Below are 19,473 nucleotides of genomic sequence, written 5' to 3'. Positions count from 1 at the left end.
GTTTATGACAAATGACTTCAATCTTTTCAATTACTTCATTGGCAAAGGCACCTGATGAGGTCATTTTTGGAGTTGAGATAGATTTGGAAGAGCCTCCGAAAGGAGTGACATGAGAGAGAATCAGAGAAGAATAAAATAAATGTCATGCAACAATGAGAATTCAGTTGAGAATTGAATGTATAGTGCTTATGGATCATAACTACTTACAGTGTTGTTTAGCATCTCAGCTCTACGTAGGATCAGAAAAATAATATTGTAGAGGTACCAAGGACTGAAGAGTTAGGAGGCTTATAATAACAAAAAAGCTGGGGGAGGAGTAGAGATTTCAAGGATGAAGAAGATAATTTTATTGATTTACTCTAGGATCAAGCTATGAAATGAAGTGATACCAGAAAGGGATATTATATTATGGGATGAATAAAAGGATTTTATCACACCCCATGTATATCCCCTTGTTGATCCTAAGATGAAATATAGGTAAGGGCATTTGATATTCAATGGTCCATTTGCAACTCAACGGGTCAGAGACAATTGCATATGAAAGGGTCAGTAACCCAGGCTAAGAATTGGCAAAGACAGTGGACTAGTTCTAGGGCATAGATAACCTTGGCAAGTATTTAAAAAAGGATATGCTAAGAACTGACTATGAAGTGATTGAAGAGAGAGCTTGGTAAGTGATTAAATCTAATCTCTGATGCTACAGAAACTCTAAAATAGAGGAAGGAAAGCTTCATATTGCTCCTAAAATATTCTACTTCTCTCTGAAAGAGCCTAGCCAAGAGTTTCAGATAAGCCAGGAACTAGAGGCTGTGGAGATTATAGTCCAGTAATATTTAGCAATGATCAATGGAAAAGGATCTGGCAAAGACATTGAGATCAAAGTTGTGTTTTTTAAATATCATTTTATTTTCCCTCAATTATATGTAGAAGTAATTTTTAAACATTCACTGTTTTTAAATTTTGAGTTAAAAAAATCTATCCCTTCTTTCCACCCTCACTCCCTTTCTCTCCCACCTTCCCTGCCTCTCTGAGACAATGTCATCTGATACAGATTTTACATGCATGATCATGTAAAACATTTTCCTATATTAGTCATTTTATGGAAAAGATGAAATCAAGGTTAAAGGGAATAACAGTGGAAGGGTTTCAGAAGTCCTAGGGCATCTAGGTGGTTCAGAGCTTGGGGCCTAGAGTCAGGAAGACTCATCTTCCTAAATACAAATTTATTTGTCCTCAGACTCTAACTGTGTGACTCTAGATCAATTACTTCACCCTGTTTGTCTCAGTTTCCTCACCTGTAAAATGAACTGGAGGGGGAAATGGCAAACCACTCTAGTATCTTTGCCAAGAAAACCCCAAATGGGGTCATGAGGAGTCAGACATGACTGAACAAATAAACGCCAACAAGCCCAAAGTTCAACAGCTTTGGAGGTATGAGTTGTCATCTCTTATACATGCTGTACCCACATGTGTTCTCTACACATGGGTCTCCATACTGTTACATCTTTATGTATCTAATATTCCTTTTGGCATTGAAGTATATATAGTAGAGTATGTCTTAACTTTTTGGAAGGAATGCTATTATATAAATATTCTTACTAGGCTATTTCAAGAAACATCTTTGCCCTAAACTAATTGTATCCTCTGGCTGACTATTGAAAGATAAGCACATTGGTGGGGGCTTCAGAATTATAGTTTTGTGAATGTAGACCCAAAGGGCACATGAGACCTGGGACATTTGTTCCCTAGGGAACCCACCCTGTAAATGTCAGTTGTTGGGTGGAAGGAGCAAAGTTGACAGGCATTGCATTTAAACTTCTCCATTTGGCATTTTAAGCCCTTAACAATCTGGCTGCAGTTTATCTTGCCAGACTAATTTCACAATATTCCCCATCATATGCTCTACATTTCAGCCAAACTGGCCTACTTGTTGTTCTCCCATACTCAACGTTCCATCTCTTTGAGTCTTTGAACAGGCCTGGAATTCATGCCTGGAATGCACAGCTGCCTCATCTCTGGCTCTTAGAATCCTTACCTTCATTCAAAGGTCAACCCAAATACCATTTCCTATATAAGACCTTTGCTAATTCTCCCCAGATGTTAATGTTCCTAAACATTCATTTTCTATGTAGGCACTGTGGTGAAATGGAAAGCATGATGGATTTAAAATTAAAGGTAATGAATAGCATCAAGTCTGGACTGGAAAAAGATCTGAGTTCAAATCCAGACTCACGTATTTACTAGTTGTAGGACCCTGGGCAAGTTTCTTAACCTCTGTTTCAGTTTCCTAATCTATAAAATGAGGACAATAATAGCACCTACCTCTCTCTCAGGGTTGTTGTGATCAAATGACATAATAATTATAAAGTGTTTAGTACAATGCCTGACGCATAGTAGGTATGATGAAAAAATTAACTATTACTGTTATATTCCAGATCTGTGATATATTGCTTCTGTGACCTTGGGCAAATTATTTAACCTCTCTGGATCCCAATTTCCTCATCTTCAAAGTGAAGGGATTGGACTAGATTGCCTCTACACTCCTAATTTGGTCTAGGCTATATGATTCTATAATTTATTTTATATTTATTTGTTGGTGTATATGTTGTTTCTCCCCAAGAGAATTACATCCTTTTAGAATTAAGACTGTTTTCATTTTTGTCTTTGTGGCCTCACCCTAGCAGAGTGTCTGCCACACAGTAGGTATTTAATAAATGCTTGTTTAATTATCTTTTTAAAAAATCAAATTAGCTAATGCTTTAAAAAACATTCACATCTTTGAGACTGTATATTTCCTTTCACATATTATTATACTTTTTTTTCTTTTCCTTAGTCTCAAATCCCTCTTAAAAAAACAACAACAAACCAAAAACCTTTATCATCTGTCTTAGAATCAAGAGTAGTATGGGCTAGGCAATTTGGGGTTAAGTGATTTGCCTCAGGTCACATAGTGTAATGATTATTTGGGGATGATAGTTATAGATCTCCAGGAGGCTACTCTTTGGGTTACCAGGTGAGTGAGGAAAGGTAGAAGTCTAGATGGAATGATTCCTATGGGGCTCTCTCACTCCCTCTTCCTGGGCTGTGATACAGAAGGTGTAACTTGGGAAAATGGGGTTCCTTGTGGTAAGTAGGTGATGGGGAGTTGAAGGGAAGTCTTCCCTATTGGATTATGGGAGGTGTACCCCCAAATTCCAGAGCACGAATCTGATAGGAAGACAAGCCTCCCCTTGTCTGCTGACTCAGCTGGGGGAGGGATCTTGACCAGCCCTTGGCGATGGCTGATCAATAACCCCAAAGAGTTGGCCACACCAAAGTTTCTTAAATAAATTCCTTCTTCTGATCTGACTGCAATTGATTAGATTTTAAAAATACAAGATATATGGAGGTGGGATGTTGCTGAGGGTAGCAGGATCCCTATTTTCTAAGGATGACCTCCTTGGTTCTAACTGCTTCAGAGCAAGATCAGAATTTCTCCTCACCTCCCAACTATCTCAAGCTAAATTAAATATCAAAAGGGTTAAGGTAAGAGTAAGGGCAAATGCAATAAGGATAAGAGAAGGTCTGGCCCTCAGGCCAAGAGTCTGAGGCCTCTCATAGGTCCCATGAGACCAGACTCTCCTTGTTGATGTTAATGGAGACATTAGGATGTAGTAACACTCTTCGGGAGAAGTCCCAGGGCTATTCATTTGGATATTCTTTAGTTGGCTCTTGAGAATTCTCTAGCAGGATAAAACACTTCCTTTCACCTTAAGATCCAATCTCAAAAGCCCAGACTTCCTCTTGGAGTTCTCCCAGGTCCCTGTTCTTCCATGGTCCTCTGCTACCAACAGTTTTCATCCGTCAATCAGGTCCTCTTCCAATGTTCCATCCTTACCTTTGCATACTGCTCTTATAATAACTAGGTAGTTTCTGCGGTCAAATTTGAACCCAGGACCTCCAGTCTTCAGATGTGAATCCCTATACACTGAACCACTTAGGTGCCCCTCTCCCGATTCCCTCTGTACATAAAATAGAGAGATATACAATAGGGTTGTGATCAGCACTCGTGTTCTATGTTTCCCATAAGTGCCTTCTAATCCTCTGACCCCATCTCTTCCCTGACGCAGATCCAAATCATAGACTCTTACTTTTTCTTTATTTCATTTTAAATCCTCCCTCACTATCCATTCTCTGAGCTGAGTTTGTTTTGCTTATAACTATTTTCTCCTATTTCTATCTTTCCATAATGTTCTCTTTTTCTTCTCTTTCTTTATGTTTCCTATCAAGTTGAATGTATTTCTACATCAAATTCTTTAGGAGTATGTGTTTGTGTCTATATGTTCTACCCTTCTTTAACCAATACAGACAAAAGTAAAGCTCAAGTGATCTTTGCCCACCCTCCAATTATTTAGCACCAATTTAACTCCATTAACCTTAATGACATTAGGGTTCTTAGGGGATGCTTAGATTATCATTCTCTTACCACTGGTCCTTACAGTGTTTTCCAACTGTTTACTTATATTTACCCTCTTCTGCTTCTCTTTATACCTATAACCTTTTTATCAGGAATTTTTGGAAGTCTTATATCTCATTAAAGGTCTATTTTTTCTCCCTATAGCAATATCCTAACTTTTTGTTTGGCAAATTATTCTGATGTAGAGGAAAGAATACATGTCTTTTTGCTCTTTGGAATCTCATATTTCAAGCTCCCTATTCCTTCTTAGTAGCAGCTGCTAAATCTTGTGGGATCCTGACCTTGATTCCTCTTTCTGAATGCTTCTGATATTTTTCTTTAATCTCAAAGCTCTGGATTTTGGCTATAACATTCCAGGGAGTTCTTATTCTGGAGTTTCTTTTTGAAAGGTAATTGGTGGATACTTTATATTTTTCACTTTGTCTCCTGGTTTCCTTTTATGATTTCTTGAAATCAGTTCTTTAAACTCTTTTTGGTCATTTTTTTCAATTATAATTTCCTTCAGGTAAGTTTATTTGTAAAGTTCACACTCAGAAATCTTGGTTCTTAGCACTCTTGTTACCCTCTGATAGGCCTTAAGCTGTTAGTCTTCATTCAGCAAGTTCTAAGTTCTAAGTATATTAGCTATGGACAACCCCACCTTTCAAGGTACTTAGTCCATTCTTTCAGCACCCATCCAGGAAATGTATTATTGAAAACAGTAAGTTGTTCAAGGATAAAGAATAATATATGGAAAGACAGAGTTCTGCTGGGGCTCATACACTGTTAAAAGACCTAAGGAAAGACTTCCAGCATGTTGAAGATATTCTCTACCATGAATAGGAAATACATTGAATGAGAAGGTTTAGATGGATTTTTCTGTATCATAAATCCCAAGTGGTCATTTTTAGCTTGGGAGACCTATAATTTTTGATGTAACAAACTTCCAGTGAGGAAATTCTTCCATCTATGAAGATTAGCAAACACTCAGAAATTTGTAGTGTTAAAGAGTTGCCTGAATTCCCAATCTCCTTCGGCAGTCATCTTGGATTTGCATTTCCCCTCACAAAATGCCCAGCGAAGGAACAAAAACAGCCCTAGTCACTGAGCCAGGATATAGAATATACTTCTATGTGCTTAGTACTATCTAAAAAAAAACCCTATAAGAGACATTAGAATTATATTAGCAACACTTAAAAGTGTTTATCATTGTCTTTTGCTTTTACCCTTGCAATCATTTCCATTTAACCACTCATCTTCCTTATTGAATCCTTGTTTTTAACAAAAAAAATACATTTAAGTAAAGTCAAATGACTCAGAGAGCATAGCTTACAACTCATAAGATATTCTGTGGTGTAGGGCAAAGAGTGCCAAATTTGAATTCAGAAAGACCTGGGTTTAAGTCCTCCCTAAAATACTTATTGTCTATGTAACCATGGATCAAATTAGCCCCTGCTACTTTATTTTTCCGAGTTTCAATCTGTCCTCATTCTACTTTGCCCTCCACCAAGAAGAGGCTAGTTTGATCCTTTAAAAATAAGGTTGATTAACCTTTGTAAGCCTCAGTTTCCTCATTTGCAAAATTATTATGAGCCCTTATTATAAGACTTCACAGGGTTTTTGTACAAATTAAATAAAATAATGGATACAGAGCATTTTGCAAACCTCATAATTGCCTGCTATTACTATTGCTATTATTTTTCTGCATCCATAACCCTATTTCTCGTCTGAGAAAAGGGAGCTATTTTATTATCAGATATACAGAACTAGGGCTGTTCGTTAGAAGAGGAAAGAATTTTACTTTTTTATTACTTTCATTGCTTCCATTCTAGTAGTCAGTGCAGATATTTTTCTCTTGGATCTATTTCTTCCCTTAGTATCACTTCACATCAGTCTTCTGTGTTCCTCTGGATTCCTCCTAATTTGCTGTTTCATAGGACTACTTTTTAACAGTACAACAACATTCTGTTGCATTTAGATATCATAACTTTGTGTAGCTATTTCCCAAATGATAGATATGCATTGTAATTCTTGCTCTTTTCTATCACAAAGTGCAACAATAAACCTTAATTATAACTAAGTGGACAATGGCACTATAACTTGGCACTGTGGGGAAGACAACAAGCTTAAGCATTGGCTCTATCGTTGAGGGTCCAATAGCCAGAGAGTCATAAATAAAGGCATAATACCTGCCCTTTAAACTCCTTGACTAATCTAATTGATTGATATTTTCACTCCAAGTCTTAATAAAGCCCAAGCTGTACCCAGTGCCCTGGACATCTATAAGCAGTGTTTGTGATATCTTTTCCAAGTGAATGCCAATGTCTTTACCTACTTCCAAACTTATCTACAGGTTTTTTGACCATTTGTAAAACTCAAGGGATGTGAAGACAGCTCTGTGACACAATAAACTACCAAACCTGAAATCAGAAAGACCTCAGTTTAAATACTGCCTCAAACACACACTAGAAATATGCTCCTACACAAATCATTTTCATCTGTAAAATGGGTTAATAACACCTACCTCACAGAATTGTGAAATCAAATCAATTAAAGCACTATATGAATAAATACACATTAATTAACCACATACTACATGCCAGGCACTATACCAAGCACTAAAGATACAAAGAATGTTAAAAGACATTCCCTGCTCTCAGAGAGCTTACAATCTAATAGGGGAGACAACGTGAAGATAACTATAAACAAACTATATACAGAATAAATTGTGCATAATCAGGATAAGGAAGGCACCAGCATTGCAGGAGATCACGAAAAGCTTCCTATAGTATATTGGATTTTTGCTGAGACTTAAAAGAATCCAGGGAAATCAGGAGGCAGAAATGAGAAAGGAGACAATTACAGATATGGAGGAAATCTGGCAGTAAGGAGACTGGTGTCACTGGATTACAGAGTATAGGGATGGTGGAAGAAGTTATCAAAGGATGAAAATTGCCAGATGACTGGAAAGGTAAGGTGGGATGGGTATAAATAATCCTTCAAAAAGCAGATTAACTAACTGATGCTAGGAGTGACAGGGAGCCATTAGAATCTATTAAAATGACTGGGGGAGGAAGGGGTAATAGATCTTTTCCTTAGGAGAGTTACTTTGACAGGAGAGTCAATGGATGGATGGATGGAGGAGAGACTTATGGCAGGCAGACCCACCAATGAGCTATTGTAATCATCTAGTTATGAGGAGAAGGGAAGAAGGGAACCTGCAGATGAGAGGAGGCCTGGACAAGAGATGTTACCCTTGTAAAATCAGCAGCCCTTGGCAATATCTTAGGTTGTTATTATTATCTTCTCTACCCTATTTGTTTGAGGTTTCACTAGCCAGAGGTGCCTTGTATTTTCTGTTTATTTTCATGAAACAGGGACTGTATTTGTCTTTCTCTGCATCTCCGATGCTTATTTTCCTAGTGAACAGGACCTAATATTTGTTGTTCTTGTTATTGTTCAGTTGGGCCCCACCTGGAGTAAGGAAGATCTGGGTTCAAATGCTATTTCAGATAGCTGTGGGACTTGGGGCAAGTCACTTAATCCTGTTTGCTTCAGTTTCCCCCCTCTATCAAATGAGCTAGAGAAGAAAATGGCCAACCACTCCAGTATCTTTGCCAAGAAATTCCCCAAACAGGGTCATGACTGAAAACAACTGAACAACTACATGCATATATACTATACACACATATCTTCATATCATCTATTTTGTTGTTCAGTTGTTTTTCAGTTGTGTCTGACTATTTGTGACCCCGTTTGAGGATTTCTTGGCAAAGATATTGGAGTGGTTGGCCATTTCCTTCTCTAGCTCATTTGATAGATGGGGAAACTGAAGCAAACAGGATTAAGTGTCTTGCCCACAGCTAGTAACTCTTTGAGGCTGAATTTGAACTCAGATCTTCCTTATTCCAGGTAGGGCATCCTAGCCACTGTGCCATCTAGTTGCCCCAAGCACTTAACAAATGTTTGTGGATGGATTGAGTCTCCTGTGCTGTGACAATGCCTTAGTCATGACAAAATCATAGAAACTTTAAACTGGCATTGACTTTAGGGAACATTCAGTCCAACTCCTCTATTTTACAGGGTAGCACTAGAACCCAGGTCTCTTAACTTTTAGTCCAACATTCAATCATTCCACAAAATAAGAGAACATAGGCAAAATTTGCTTCTTTATAAGATGTACATTTCTGTGTAATACTTTCTCCCTAGGTCACTCAGAGGACTTTTGCAGATGACATCTCATTAACCTTCCACATCATGATAACGGGGTAAATATTTACAGAAGGGGAACCTGAGACAGAGATCCAGGAAGTGATTCTTCCCTAGGCCACATGATAAATAGTGAACTTGAAATTTAAAGCCAAGTCTCATACCCACTGCAAGGCCAAATCCCTCCCTACAACCTAAATTAGTTACTTCAAACCAAAAAAAGACATGGCTGACTGCTCTGCAGTCAGTTCATGTATTTGGCTTTTAGCATCTATTATGAATCTATTATGAATCAAGCTATACTTGGCATATCTGTGAAAGAGTGTGTGAAGCTTTCTTGCAGAACAAAAAAAAAGAGGAAAAACAACACCACCCATATTCAAAGATTATGATATTCTGGGACAGCCATATGTGAATAGTATATCTTTGAAATATTTTATTCTGTTTATATTTAAAAGACATGAAAATTTTGTTTTTTCCCCCAGTGATTGCAGGAGTTAAAGGGCTTACAGTTTTGGCTTTGTTAGCTGCCAAGTGGCTCATACCTGAAACTTTACTCTGCGACACATACAATCAACCATATCTTCTAGAAGGTAGACAACCTTATTTTGTTTTTTAATACCACAACAGGAACTAGTCTTTTGCAGAAATATCACTATTAATAAAAATATATCCAGCTCAAGGTCTTAAGAATGTTCTATGAGTGAGCATCGTCAATACCACTGTGAGAATTTCTTGGAACTTGTATTTTCTTGTAGAATAAAGTGGCTATTAAAAGCCACACACACACACACACACACACACATACACACACACACACACACACACACACACACACACACACATATATGGGGTTGTGACTTAAAATCTAGATTTAATTGACTTCCAGGGAAAATCTCAAATAAAATACCCAAGTCAGCTGGAAATTTATGGTATTTTAATTAATATAGAGGGAGGGAATTTAAGGAGAAGGAGGGAAGAGGATATAGGATTTCTCCTGCCTAGCCTGTGCCAGGGGGGGTTTAAATTCCCGCCTCTAGGTCTCTGAAGAAGATTAGAGGCTTCTAAGGGGATAAAGTTGGAAAAGTAAAGGAGAGAAAATCAGCCAGAAATTCACCACCGAACTGGACAATAGCTTGTAGCCACACTAAGATGCCAAAAGGCCCAGCACGCTGCTATCAGTCAATTCTCTGCCGCAAAAGGTCCCAGAGAGAGAGGAAGTGATCCAAATATACAGATCTTTCATCCTTGTGCCTCCTCCTCTAAATTTTCATGTCTACCAATCACATCAAAGGCTTTTCTCCAGGATTGCCCATATGTTTATTTCTCACTTTCTTTTGATTAGATTATATCTTTAGAGTTACTTAACACTTCTTTGTTAAGTTCACCTTTTGTTAGTTACTTGACCTTTTTGTAGTTAATCTAACCTTTGTAGTTACTTAACATCTTTTTGTATTAAGATCTTAAAATAGACTTAACTTAAAGTTCTAGCTTCACTATAAGGTAAGAGTTAAGTACCTTCATTGTTCAATCAGGAGATTACAACTTTATCTTCCCCTAAAGTATGTCTAAGTAGGGTGGAGTAATTTAAAGTTCCCAAGACATTCCTGATTTTGTTAAACTAAGTATCTTCATTGTTACAATCAGGAAATAGCTAAATCCAATATTCATAATCCCCCCTGATGATCATTGGGATACTATTCTCCCCGTTGATCATTTAAAACAATCCTCTTGTAGTCCTAACACACTTCTAACTACAGATGTATACAATATTTAATTTCTAAGAGGAAATTATGATAGTTAGATAAAAGAGGGAAATAGAAGAAAGACAGACAGCAAAACCAATGTTTGCTGAGCGCATTGACAAAAACCAATTAGGTGGCAGTCCCCTTTTGCATAAGATTATACATTCAAATAAATGTTCAATCAAACTTCAGTTCAATCAACCACACCCAAAGTTCATTCTTGATCTTCTTGATGTAATGTAGGTTTTCTGGCATCTTTCTGCAGCAGTTCATTCTCTGGATTTAGAAGTTAGCAAGCTTCTTTCCTTGAAGATCTTTCTTGAACAAAATTTCAAAATCTTGAATTTTTATTAAAATACAATCCCTGCCCTGAATTGGGTGTTAAAAAACATCCAGTTCAGCTCAGGATACAATGTTGAACTATGGGGTTGAGTCAATTATCAAAATAAGAGAAAAACAACCAAAAAAAATAAGGGAAGGAAAAAATAGAAAGAAAAAAATTCAAAATAGGCCCTTATTTGGGTTTAATAAATTTCCAATAGGCCCTTGTATAGGTCCAATTTAAAGCAGTCTCTATCCACAAATCTGTAGGGCAGAATGCAGTAATATTTCACTTACCCATTTGCAGCCAAGACTACAGGAAGTTGCCATATTATAAGAAGAAAAGGAACTAGAATTTTATTTTGATAGGGAATGATAGGGAAGTGTCATTCTATGGTCTGATTTTTTGTCATGCTCAGGGATATGGGGAGCCAGGATGAGAGTCAAACTTTGGTACTTGTCTGAGTACTTCACAAAGACTGTAGATACAAAGAAGTCCTATGACTTAACATATGTCAAGCGTCACAACCTGGAATCTCACACTAGTTTTTTTTTTTAACCTATGTGCTCTTTTGGGACTATTCAGGTTAAGTCTATGCTCCTTGTTTTTATCCCATTTCCTAGAATCAGACACAAACCTTAATCACAGTCTCATAACATTTTATCAATAAATGGCAGATTCCCACATTTTAAAGCTTTTGGGTATACATTGATATTATAGCAAGTATGTATATATTAAATTTATATTACTGCAGAAAAAATAATATTAATTGTATGTACTGTTAGTACAAGAAATGAGAGAAAAGGGGGGAAATCAAATATTCTAATCAAAATAAAATAAAAGAAAAGCAATAATAAAAATAAGGGGGAAAGAAAAAAATCATGAATTCAATGTGCTCTTGGAAAAAAAAAAACTAGCATCCACTTGACAATGGATTGTTATTTCTAATGCATGTGATAGGATATATATATTCATATATATATACATGACATATATATAGCCACTAGGTGGTACAGTGGATAGAGTGTTGAACCTGGAATCAGGAAGATTTTTCTTCCTGAGTTCAAATCTGGCTTCAGACACTTGACCTTGTTTGCCTCAGTTTCCTCATCTATCAAATGATCTGGAGAGGGAAATAGCCAAGCACTCCAGTATCTTTGCCCAGAAAACCCCAGAAAATTTGGTAATGAAGAGTCAGTCACAACTGAATAACAGCTATATATGTATGTGTATTTATATGCACACATGTGCATAGAAATACACATAGAAAATATTTATATAGTATTTATGTTAAAATTTACATAGAAAATAATCTATTTACACAGAAAATAATAATCATAATAATGACAATAGTAGCTAACATTTATAGAGTTCTTACTATGTGCCAGGCACTATATTAAGCCTTTTACAATTATTGTTTCATTTGAGCCTTTCAACAACCTTGAGAGGTAGGTGCTATCATTGTCCCCATTTTACAATGAAGGATATTGAGGCAAGCAGAGGTTAAGTGACTTTCCCAGAGTCATACAATTAGTGTCTGAGGGTCACATCAGAACTCAGTTTTTTTTCTGAGATATTTACAGGTAGATAGATACGTATGCCATGAGAAACATTATGATCTTATGGACAGAGATCTACCATTGTAGTAAAAAAAGAAACCTGTATTCAAGTTCTCCTGTGATGTATGCCAGCTAAGTGGCCCTGGCAGTGCCATGTTATTGAGTCAGTGTCAATCTGCAGTCCAGGAGAGCATTCTCTAAACCAAAAACATCAACTCTGGTTTAAAAAAGAGAATATCAAAATAAAAGAGTTGGCAGTGACCTCAAAATCTACCTACTTCAACCCATCTCTAAGCAGAGAGGCTCAGCTCAGCAAGATGTAAACTAGGCTTTACTTGTGTGAATGAGAGAGTTACAGACTACATTGCAAGGACTTGGTTTGCAAGAAAACATCATGCAGGAAGAGAATGACAATATGCTGTCAATGGGGGATGGGACTAGAATCTCTAGCCAAGAAAGGAGATCAGCAGTTGGAGAGTAGATTCTTCTCTCTTTTGAACTTGAAGAGAGAGGAGCATCTTGCTAAGCTCAACCTGTTGTGTGTGATCCCTCATCTATCTGAAGAAAATCAGCTTTCTTAGTAGAGGATAGAGACTTTTTCCCTTTGAATAAGATAAAAGACTATCCACCCAAGAAGATTTTCAATTGATCACTTCAATAACTATACATCTTTCTATATCAGGAAAAAACAATAGCCTGCCTCCACAATCTCATCAGGGACTCAGGTCCCCAGACCTGAGCCCTCAACCCCTGAAGGGAATTTAGGTTAAAACAGAAATTAGCGATTTCCTAATTTTCCCTCTACCCTAAACCTACCATTCCTAAATGCCAAAAAGAATAAATAGATCTAATTAATCCAGAAGAAAGTGAACATCTTATTCATCTAATGTACTAAGGGGATCAGGATAATATCTACCAAGGGAAAAAACCAGAAACCAGAGACTGAAGGGGATTTCCTCCTTACCTTTCAGCTCTGGATCTTGATCAAATCTCTCACTTTCTCTTGTGTAGCTCTACTCAAGACAGGAAGTAGTGTTTCTTTTTATCTGTCCCTTCTCTCTCTTAGACCTTTCAAGCTTTGGTTCCTGATCCCATGAAGTGTAATACACTTGAAGATCTCCAATGATGGGGAACTCACTACCATAAGATGTCATATACATACATAATAACTATCACTGTCCACTTTTTTCTAGAGTGAAGAACATGGGCATAAACTCAATACATGGTATTTAGTTGGAGACCTCAAGGTTGAATCTAATTACAGCTTTTCTATAAACATTGTATACTTTTCCAATTATAGAGCAGTACAAACAACACCATTAAATGGGCATAAACACTCCCAAACATTCCCACTGACCACAATAACAACATGTGGGGAGAAAAAACCAAGGCCAAAACTCTTTTGGGACCCAACTATCTTATTCCTCCAAGTTTCGATCTGGCCTCATTCTATTCCACCCAGCATCAAGTAGAGGCTGATTTGATCCTAGAAACACAAGTGCTTTCCTATTCTCTGGATCTCCTGCATATCCTAATGGAAGTTTTCACTGAATCATTTTTAGTCATCTCTGACTCTGTATGATATCACTGGGAGTTTTCTTGGCAAAGATACTGGAGTGGTTTGCATTTCCTTCTCCAGCTCATTTTACAGATGTGGAAACTGAGGCAAATAGGGTGAAGTGACTTGCCCAGTCATGCAGTTAGTAAGTGTCTGAAGTTGAATTTGAACTTAGGAAGACTCCTCTTCCTGACTTCAGGACCAACACTCTATCCAGTTTACCACCTCGAAGCCCCAAAGTGATGTGTAGGATTTTACAATTGTCAATAAATTTCATTTTCTTAGTGTCAGTCTATCATTCCCTCTCTGAAATACAGATTATTTTATATTTCAGCCATTGCCAAATAGGATATATTAGCTATCTCTGCTCATGAATTTTATAAGGACTCCCCCCAAAATATATACCCCATGAAGAAGAGGCTCTTTCCCCCTCTTCCTTCCTAAATTAACACAGGAATAGCCAAGCTTAGCCTCCAACTCAGCTAACTTAAATTAGTGGTACTATTGGGACACTCATCTTTGCAAAAAAAAGTCTTAAGTGTTGTATCACCTTTATATCTGACTTCAGAAAAACAATAAATACTTTTTCACACCCTTCACAAAATAGTCCTGAAGAAAACTTCACAAAAGCAAATAGCACTAAATAAGCCTTCAGATCAGCATTTTAGACATATTCTGTTTAGGAGAGTTTTTTTTTTAATTTTAAGTGTAATCAGTACCCTCTAAATTGTAGTTCTCTGGGGCAAAGCCTTGATGGTCTGACCCTAGATATGGCTCTGCCAAGCAAGTTAGATGACATGTGAATTAAAAGCAAGGAATTTAAATTAAAATAGAATTTGTCAAGAAATAAGATTGAATCAAATATAAAGTGCTCTCAGCATTCATTACCAACTGGCTGCCATTCCTAGGATTATCCAAGGAGTTCTAGACAACTCTCAATTAACCTCTCAGCCACTCCAACACAATGAGAAAGGGTTACATTATTCCACTTGTGGGAAGTATTTCCTATATTCTCAGTCATAAGGATGCTGGCAATGTGGCAAAGCAGCTAGAGAGCATCATTGAGATTATTGTTAACTCCTCTCAGAAAAACAGGGTCAGCCTAAGGTAAGTCAAATTCAGTCTGGCATGTATTCATTTACTTCAGTTCCTCCCTTGCTTCTGTTGCTCATGATCGCCCTGGCATGACTTGGCATAGGTGCACCATTTTTCCCTCCCTGTTTTCACGTCTCCTGCAGTAGCCAGTCCTATTAAGCTGTGTGCCTTGAAAGCATACCTATCTAATTAGGGCATTGAATGACTCCACCATGCTATGGAAGTCATGCAGAGATTCCTGGGAGCTAAAGTCCAAAGATAACTTCCTTCAATGAGCAAAGATCTCTTGGTCCCAAGCATATGGGAACAGGAGGTCTCTACCCATATATACCGACTTACACCGGAGTTCCTTCTCTAAAGAAATTCAAGCATAGTGAGATCAAAATTATAAACCAGAAATTCAACATGCCTAAAATGGAACTCATTTATTACCTTCCCACCTAAAAGCAGCCCTATTCCAAAACTGCCTATTTCTGTTGAGGGCATCATCATCCTTCCAGTCACCCAGGTTTTGGCCTCAGTCATCCTTGATTCCATTCTGTCTCTCTGTGTGTGTCTCTCTCTGTCGCTATCATACCATATCATCCCACATCTACTCAATTGCTAAGTTTTATGGATTCTTCTTCCACACTATCTCTTGGACCATTCCTTGGCCTCCTGCAAAGTGTAATTCATGGTGCTGCTTCCTATGAGAACCTTTGATGATGCTGTTTATTGATAGTGTTCTCTCCCTCCTCTTTCAATGATTATGTCTAGAGGTATCCATATTCATTTAATGTGCCCTAGAAAAGACAGAAACTGTTTGTTTTTATATATAAACAGACTGTATTTGAATGACTAGTAGCACTCAAAACTGACTCGAACACCCTGGGTGTGTAACCAATGCTTACTGGATTGGATTCTAAAAAAATATTTTTCAATCTTAAAAATGATTTACTATTGTTTTCTTTTAAATGGAGAACTCCTTTACTTAATTTTAAATGTAATAATCATGCTGTAAAATTCCAATTATACCTAACACTTACATAAAGTCACACAATTATCCCAGAAATACTGGAGCAAAGAGCATAGAACATAAATGTGCGAGAACCTCAGAAAGGAAGAATTATTAAAATAAATGAGGGAAATTGGGGCCCTTAGTATATAGTGTAATAGCTACAAATGAAGTTGCATCTCACTTGATCTGGATTCTAACATCTAAAGAAGTTCAAAGAATTGATTTGCTTAATATTCAGAAGGGACTGTGTGAACCAGCCCAGTACTCATCTTGTTTAGACAATGAATTGCTAACTACAGTTCCTAGAAAACTTCTGAGATCTCTTCCAGCTCACTGTCTATGATGCTATGACAAAAAAGAAGGAAATATCACATTATCTTCTGAATCCCAAACTTCTAAGTTTAGGATTAAAATTCAGAGCTTTACATAATCAAGGTTGAGTGGAGAAATAAGGCTTTGAGGAAAGCCATTCTTGGGAGTATTTGTAAATGTTACTCTTTATGAAGGTTTTTTATACATATTTCCTTTGATAGAAATGCAGAGTTCAGTGCTGTTATTTTCCCCATTTTATAAATGGGTAGACTGAGGCTCAGGAGAGGTTAAATGAATTGATCACAGTCACAACTTGTGTGTAACCTAGGTGACTGAGGCATTTGAACTTAGATCTTCAGGAACCCAAGACCATTGTTCTCTCCATTAGGATGCCTATTGTACCTAAAAGATTATGGAGCTAGAAGAAGTAGGGAGATGGCTCAAAAGAAACTTACAAGGTTCACTTCTATTAGTCAATTCAAAATTGCCTAACAGGACCACCCTTAATTGTCATAAAGATGATGTAAACTAGATAGTCCATCTTTAGGGGGTTAAAGTTTACAACCTCCTTTTCCCTATTTTTTGCCATCTGACTCATCTGTTGCTTCCTTGACTATTTTTTTCATAATATGCAGTAAAAAACCATCTAGTCCATCTAAAAGTAAACTTCCTCTTGGAATTCTTATGAAAACAAAATAAATCCTGATCATGGGAGTCTTTGCATTTTTAAGACCAGCCGGGTTATTCTTCAAAGACCTTCCTTGTAATTTATTGAAAATATTTCTTTGTGGTCAAGTTGTAAGGAATAATTAAGCACTAAACTTTCCTTTTAAAATAACCAATATGATGAAAACCGCTTGGTTTTCACATAAAAACCCATGGATTGCTAAATCCTCCAAATCTGTGCCTTTTCGTAAATTCCTATTTAAAGTTTGGTTTTGAAGTTTATTTTTGCATTTATTGTAGGATAGTGATGCACTACAGAAAAAAATGTATAAAACACAAGCTGTCTCTTATTTTGTCTGGTGATAAAATGCTCAATTAAAATGAGGTTATGTTGCTTGCCCGTGGCACCCTGAGCTGATATTGTATTGTTCAGAATAGTAAAAGTCACCCGAAATATTTTCACATACATCTGTTTTATTAGTAGGTGCTAATTAAACATGCATCTTGTAGAGTGACTTTACATAAGATCATTTTGCAGTTTCCTGTGCTATTTATTTAACACTTTTGGATCTGCGGGTCACAAAGCCTACTATAAACTCTCCTCTTAAAATTGTTAATGAAAAGTAAAGTCACTCTAACAGTTTCCACTCCCTCACTTCTCTCCCCACCCACCTCCCCAGAGCTCTCCCACAAAGCTGGGCTTTAAATTTTCAGGGAGAATATTTTTGTTAGAACTATACTTTATTGATAATGTGCATGGATGCTTTGGACACATGGCAGGTTTACTAACAAATACAAATGTCTCGATTTTTAAGTGAGTAGTGCTCCATTCATCTTACCCATCCAAATGTCTATCCATCTGGCTCTTGAGGCCAATAGTGAAATGCAAGGGTTCTTCTGTGACTAGAGATGTGTGAGTTTCCTTAGGTTATTGGCATCTCTGGCTTTGTTCATCTGTCTTTTATAGAGCCCACCAGATCAATTATTAAGCTATCCTGTTCGCTTAACTTGCATGGTGTGCTCACTGGTAATCTTTTGGCTCATTGTCATTCACTATTGGAAAAGTCTTCTTTTTTTTCTTCAGGGACCACCAGGTGTCCTAAGAATGCCCTCCATTCCCCATCTACCTGTATAGCATATGCTGATCACAGTTTCATAGATTTGGAGTTAGCTGAGAGGAGACTTCAGAGGCTATGTAGTATAATTTCTTCATTTCATCGATAAAAAAAAAATGAGGACCAAAGAGTCAAATGGTCAGTCTTTTGTGCTAAAAAAAAAAAAACCTGGGAATACAAAGGCAAAAGCCAGTCCCTGTTCTCAAGTAGCTCACAGACTATGCAAACAACTACATACAAATATATTACATAAAGGATAAACTAGAAATTTTGAGGAGAGAGACAGCACTGAAATTAAGGAGGACCAGGAAAGGCTTCCTGAGAAGTAAGAATTTTACCTGAGACCTGAAAAAAGCTGGTAATCAGAGATGAGAAAGGAGAATATTTTGGTGGGGGGAAAGGGGTAAATAGCCAGTGAAAATGCTTGGAGTCAGGGGATAAATGTGGCTTTTAGAGAAGGAGCAAGGAGACCAGTATTAATGAAATGCAATTTATGTGGAGTGTGAGGAGAGGAAAGAGTTGAGTAAGATGTAAGAAGACTGAAAAGGTGTAGAGTAAGACAGATTTATTTTGAATACCAAAGAAAAGATTTTATATTTGTTTTTATAGGTGAACAGGTGCAACTGGGGTCTACTGAATAAGGGTTGACATAGCCATGGACGTTAGGAAGATCACTTTGATAGCTGAATGGAGGATGGATTAGAGTGGGGAGAGACTCATGATAGATAAACCAAAATCAGCAGGCTATTACAACAGTCCAGGTGTGAGATTATGAAGGCTTCAACTAAGATGGCAGGAGTGTAAGAGGAGAGAAGGCAATATATTCAAGAGATGTTATTAAAGTAGAATCAACAAGTCTTGGTAACAGATTGGAGAGTAAGAGGGTGAGGATTCCAAGATGACTTGCCTAATGTCATACAGATAGTAAGTGACAGGACCAACATTTTAATTCAGGTCCAATGATTCTAAAAATCTGTCTTGTTGCCCTTTATATACTTGTCTAAATATCTAAATAATTCAAGGGGAGGCAGCATTGAAGAAAGAAGTCACTAAAATTAAAATCAAATCATGGCCCATTTCAGAGTCTCTAGATCTAATATCTAGCTAGATTTTTTCTCTTACTTAAATCTTCCTCTTCCATAAGAAGGTACTTGAGTTAATGGATCTCAACCCAGGTAAAAGAAATAATGTGCTTCCCAGAGTCAACCTGCATTAGAATCTATGTACATCATCTGCCCACTAGTCACATAGCTTGTGACATTTCTCATACTTATGTTCCCAATTACAGGGAACTCTAACTTTTCAAAAGAGTCTACCCTACATCAATAGTCCAGTCATTTAGGATTGTTTGTTTTTTGCCAAATCTAGTAAATTTAGCAAAGAATACCAAGTAATTTTTTCTGTTGCCTGGAATGTCAGGGAAGCTATAATTTTCATGAACAACAGGCAGAATCTTGGCT

Source organism: Monodelphis domestica, chromosome 3 (assembly GCF_027887165.1).
Source record: "Monodelphis domestica isolate mMonDom1 chromosome 3, mMonDom1.pri, whole genome shotgun sequence".
Taxonomy (NCBI): Eukaryota; Metazoa; Chordata; class Mammalia; order Didelphimorphia; family Didelphidae; genus Monodelphis; species Monodelphis domestica.
The sequence above is the reverse complement of the archived record's forward strand: the minus strand, read 5'-3'. Positions refer to the sequence as shown.